Genomic DNA, 6,416 nt, shown 5'->3' with positions numbered 1-6,416 from the left:
AGAGCAGATTTGCACTGCAACATATCAGCTTCTATCTCTCATTTTCAAATCTTACCTGAGCAAACTAAAGAGAGAAGCTGATTGGTTGCCATGGACAACTGCTCCAGATTCTGTCTGCTCCAGTTTTGATAAATCCCCCCTCTTGTATCACTTTTGTAGCACACTGATGCAGTTTGCAGCTCCACAACACAGTGAGCTTGCAAGCCAGCTCAGTGGCTGTAACAGCACTGTGATCACAGCATTTACCTATCACAGTGATCACAGTGCTAAGATCACCTAATTTGCTGTTGATGGTCTACTTTGGACATCGAGGGACCAAGCAACAGCATCAAGTCAATGAGCGATGGTCCCTCAATGGACCAGCGCTCATTTTACTGCATGACGGGATTATTTTGTCACCGGTCTTTAAGGAGTTGAAAGATCGTGACCGAATAATCCCGTCATCGGTCGCGAAGGGGTTATTCACCCTGAACAAAACACATAGGGGGAATTTATCAAAACTAGAGCAGGCAAAATCTGGAGCAGATTTGCACTGCAACCAATCAGCTTCTCTGTCTCATTTTCAAATCTTACCTGAGCAAACTGAAGATAGATGGTGATGGGTTGCCATGGGCTCCAGATTCTGTCTGCTCCAGTTTTGATGAACTTCACTTGTAAAAAGAAAATGATCTACTTATACATATCCAAATACAAATGCATAAGAACTCGGCGAAGGACACTTCCGAAACACTATATTATTACATTTTTACATTTTAACATTTAAGAAACAGGTCCAGGTCCTAGTGGCAATTTAACCCTTGTGGGATTCTACATCCAAGTGTATGGATCCACAGTGTTTCTTTTTCCAATATCTTTCTATGATGGTCTCTAGACATCTGCGATTCGTTTCGTTCCGAACCAGCAGCCTGGCAGAGCAGGAAAGAGGGGGAGACAAGCATGCAGGCCCCTCTCTCCTGCATCATACCAGGCCACATGCCTTCGGCATGGGGAGGGTGCTTTGCCAGTGAATGACAGTCACGGCTCTCTGCCGGGAGATGATCAGAAAGTGAGCGAGCGACGGTATGTGCTTGCTCACTTCCCGATCAAGAAAGCTGACCTGTGACAGTTTCATTGTCACACGTCGGCTCTAACCATGAGGGTGAGTGAAAATCACTCACCTCATAGTTCTCCTTAAAGTACTTGCTTCATATGACACTGTGTTGTGATCGAGTTATAACAAACTTCAGCCATTGTATTGCAGTCCTTGTTGCACACACTTTGGGCTATTGTGAGATGTACACACATTGTTATCTAATCTCTTACATGTGTGCATTTTATTAGGGCTGCGGAAATTAACGATTAATCCCTCGATTAATCGTTAATTTTTTTGATCGATCAAAATTATTTTGATCGATCAAAGTTCTTTTGATCAGTACTCACCTCTCCGCCGGCTTCTGGGTCTTCCGTCGGAGATCCGGTGACGTCACGGACATCAACGTCACCGGACTCCTCCCCCTTTCCCAAGTGGCTGTCGGCTAATGAAGGGAAGGGTCACTGGACTCCTCACCCTTTCCTTCGTTACCCGACGAAGCTGCTTGGGCCGGTGAGTACACATCCCGGCCGGGAGGGAAACACTTTTTACATATTAATTGAAATTAATCGATTAATCGATTAAAAAAAAATTTGATTAATCGAACAGGAAATTTTTAATCATTAACTGCCCTACATTTTATTCTACCATCCAGTCACTATTTATAATACTCTTGGGCTACACCCCCCACAGGAGTATGGAGTACAGAGCAATGGCCACTAGATGGCAGAGAAGTCTCTGTTATTCTCTTATACTTTTTGAGAGAGGAAATGGAATAACAACATAGAGAAGAGGAGGGGATTTGAAGGGCTTGTCATATACAATGATGACATTTAAAAGCTCAGTGTGTACATTTGTACCAGTTGTCTCCTTTGTGTGTCAGTTTCAAACCAAGACAATGTCCTTCCTTCATTGGCCAGTACATTTATTTCTAATGTGGTTCTTTTCATGTAAGTATTTCTGTTAAAATGTCCAGTTAAAATCCGCTAGTCAATATTTATATAATATACTTATAATACATATATGTGTTAGTTATGTTATAATTGAATCTTGTTATTTCTGAATATGTTGTGTTATTATTTACATTGATGTTCTCCTTCCACAGGTCCTGTCCATGGGAACTCTATACAATCAGATCTGGCACACATGTCTAGTGAAGCTGGGAGGACTGCGACATTAAGCTGTAATTATTCCACCAGCAACTATGAGCCCTATCTGTTCTGGTATAAACAATATGCCAACCAGATGCAGTATATTCTTTACCGTGGAGCCAGAAGTATGTCTCCTCTGAAACATGATGGAAACTTCCAGGTTGGAAAATTTGAATCAGGGACCAGCGAGTCCACTACCAACTTAACTATATCCAACACGGCCGTGTCTGATTCTGCGGTGTACTTCTGTGCTCTGAGAGATGGTGCACAGTGTGACACATACAATGTACACCCATCAATAAAACCTTCTCCTCACTACCGCTATTACACCAGCAGATGGGGGAATTCATCTCACATTATAAGGTTACCTTCACATTTATGACTTTTAGTGCCGTGCCTGAAACACAAATCCTGCTTGCTGCATCTTTGGTGTGGTTTCCAGCAAAATAACATCTTCTATAGGGATGAGGACATATTAATGTAAAACACGTAATGATAAATAGAGGAACCATGCTTCATAAACAATGGAAATTTGTAAATGTAGCCTGAAGGAGCTTCTGCAAGATCAATACTGATTTTTATAGAACACTTTTTTTTAGATATAATGATATAAAATGTTACCTGTTGATAGTCTCTGAATGATTAACCAGACTGTTCAAATATACTGTATGACTTAGTGTATGTATAGGCAAAACATTTCCTTAGTTTTAGATATACAGGTGAAACTCGAATAATTAGAATATCGTGCAAAAGTAATTGCAGTAAGTGCTGCAAAAGGGGCCCAAACCAAGTACTGAGTACATATGCATGCTTGTACTTTTCAGAGGTCCCATATTGTTCTATGTACAATCCTTGTTTTATTGATTGCATGTAATAATCTACTTTTTTTGAGGTTGTGGATTTGGGGTTCTTGGGGTTTTCATGAGCTGTAAGCCATAATCATCACAATTAAGACAAATCACGGCTTGAACTATCTTGCTTTGCACGTAATGAGTCTATCTCATATATTAGTTTCACCTTTTAAGTTGCATTAGTGAAATAAATGAACTTTGCACGATATTCTAATTATTCGAGTTTCACCTGTATGGTAGTAGGGTAGGGTTTAACCCAGGCCAGGGAATTTTTTTTTTTCTGTCTGTGTACTGTGTACATTGTAGGAATTTCCCTTTACTTCCTGACCCAGAGACACAATAGGAAATACTGTAAAACACAATAGGAAACTAATGGATAGCTCCCAAAATGAGGGGGATACCTATCTAAGAAGGTTGTCCCTAGAAAAGTTGTCTCTATTAGAAGAATTCGCCTCATATCTGATTCTGGGAACAGCTCTAAAATTTGGGATGTCCTCTCACTTTCTTACTCTGTGACAATGGTCATCAGTAAAACTGGAGGGCTTAATCTCCCAATAGAGACTCAGACACCAATACCAATCCGACAGATGGTCTAACCTTTCCCCACTAAACACAAAAAAGGTTTTGCCTGAGATACACTTAAAACGCTTGGATTATACAGTATATATTGTTCTTTCACAAGCAAGTTCTACCCAATACAAAATCATAAAGAAAAAGAGTATTTTTTGTAAAAGTTGATTAACAACCGTGCTCCCAAGCCCTCCTGTCCTAGTATATATTATAACACCCCATCAGGGTTGAGGCCCTTGTTGGCTATCAAAATGCGGACATGACTGATGAATTGTGCAGAACTGAGTGGTCCTCCCAAGAGGGGCAACAGGGGGCTGTCGAGAGGGGGGTGACCGAGAGCAACTACTAGCTGGTCCAGTATTTTGACCGGACACCAGACATTGTGAGAGGTGAAGTATTTAATCACAACACTCTTGTTAGGTTGCTGGGTCTTTTAATGTTCCAGACATAATGTAAAATACGAGGGGTGGCAAACCAGCTGTCTTCTGGCAAGAGTGGGAGCCTGTGGCCTGGTGTCAGGATTCAGAGCACCTCCATGTGGCGCTGGAGCCAGTACCTGTAGTTCCTGCGCTTGCCTGCAGGTGTCTCCAGGTAGCCAGGAACTGTCAGGTATCAGACCACCACTGGGTGGTGCTGGAACCTGCGGCTTCAGTGCTCACCTGCGGGTGCCAGCAATTATCCACCATCTGGTGCTCCCTGGGAGGGTATATAATCCTTCCCTGCAGTCAGGACTGTGGCTCAGTATCCTGTCGCCTTTCCCTGACTGTGTCCTCAGCCCTGTTACCCGCTTGCAGTCCTGAGCCCTGTTACCCACTTGCAGTATCCTGTTACCCGCTTGCAGTATCCTGTTACCTGCCTGTACCCTGATCCTTTGTCCCTTAGCTCCCCTGGTGTGGCCCAGCTTGAGCCCTGTTACCTGCCTGTACCCTGATCCTTTGTCCCTTAGCTCCCCTGGTGTGCTGCCAGCGCCCCTGGTCTTGCCCTGCTCCCTGGGTTTACCTGTTTTGTATACCCTGTTTGCATTTCCTGGGTTATTGTTTGAGACTTGTGGGGGTTTGTGCTGTTGTTTAATAAACTGTGTGCCTATAATCTTATCTGGTGTGGTCATACTAAATTGGTCATCCTGCGTGGGTACCTGCATGCAGTGGGGACAACCGCGCACGGTACCCTGACACCTGGTGACCGCTAACTCCCCGGGTCTGAAAAAACCATAGAACGCTAAGTAGATAGCTGCTTTTAAGAAAAGGCTAGGGAGTTTACCAAAGGGTACCCGAGAAAGCATTAGGTCAATGTCCCGAAACATGCCTAGGGAGATGAGAAGGCATTACTTAGTGTTCTACTGTTTTCTCAAAATCCCCAGGTCTGAGAAAACCGTAGAACGCTAAGTAGATAGCTGCTTTTAAGATAAGGCTAGGGAATTTACCAAAGGGTGCCCGAGAAAGAATTAGGTCAAGGTCCTGAAACATGCCTACGGAGATGAGAAGGCGAGTGACGCTGGGTCCTGACCGCAACTGAATCCCCCTGAGTATGGCCTTGATCGGATGGGCTGCAAAGAGTGATGGCCTATCAGGATCCAGAAGGGACATGTGGTGTTGAATGCCAGCCAGGTATAGCTTGATTGTGCTATGTGACAGGCCCAGGTTGGAGTGACAATAAGCCACAAAAGACAGGATATATTTGATATCGCCTGTGTCCAGCCTTGGGTATGTTCTCTGAAAGTCAAGGGACCTATGCTAGGCCGAGGTGTAAGCCCTTCTGGTGTTCTCTGATAATGAGCTGTCTATAATGTGGCAAGCAGTGGCCCAATGAGCAGTCAGTCCATCGTCAGCAGGGAGAATGGCAGCACTGGTGTTGTGGCGTCGTCTGCTTCGGGATGCTGTTGGAGGAAAAGTGGAAAAGTTAAACCGTGACAGGGCATCGGCTGCAGTATTAGCCCTCCTGGGGATGAATAAACAGGCAATATTGAAGCTATGCTGTGGGGATAACCATACCCGCCTCCTCAGGAACAACATAATGATCAATGACTTGGATGTCTCTTTGTTGATGATGTCTGCGGTAGCTTGGTTATCTGTGAAGAATATCACTGTCGACCTGACCACAGAGGCCCCCAAACTGTTGCAGCGGCCACAATAGGATAAATCTCAAAGAGAGAAGAGGTCTGTGAAAACTCCGGAACCTAAAGAACCTCTTCTGACCAGAGAGCCACCAACCAATGGGGGCCCAAAATAGCCTCTAGAGGCCGCGGCATCAGTGACAACATGGGGCGATCTAGCAGATACCTGTGGGATGATCATAGATATACCGTTCCACTTACTAAGAAACTCTTCCCACATTGACAAATCAGCACGCGCGCAGGGGTCCAGGTGAACCAGGGACTCTGCATCAGGCGCAGATGGCAGCAGTGCAAGCAACCTGGATATGAAAGACCTACCCTGTGGTATTATCCGCATTGCAAAATTGAGCAGCAAAAACCTGTAGCCAGCGCCATCACCTGGCCTCTCGGCCCCTCCCAGCTCCTCCCCCTAGCTTTGGCTTCATGTTCTGCCTCCCAACAGGTAACTAGAAAAATGGAAAAAAACAGAGTACTGTAAAGGGGCCTGTAGGGTACAATCAGCGTAAGTGGGCATTCTGATCGGGGCAACTAATTATTATTTGTCCCCATCGGAGTTCCCCCTTACATTACTTGTCCTCATCAGACATGAACTGAGTGACTGATCTGTCTGGACCGTGATTTTAAGCCTGGCAGCGCGGGAGCTCTCTTCCGTGCGACCGCTA

The sequence above is a fragment of the Nanorana parkeri genome, unplaced genomic scaffold (genome assembly GCF_000935625.1).
Source record: "Nanorana parkeri isolate BGI_ZX_2015 unplaced genomic scaffold, ASM93562v1 scaffold325, whole genome shotgun sequence".
Lineage (NCBI taxonomy): Eukaryota > Metazoa > Chordata > Amphibia > Anura > Dicroglossidae > Nanorana > Nanorana parkeri.
The sequence above is the reverse complement of the archived record's forward strand: the minus strand, read 5'-3'. Positions refer to the sequence as shown.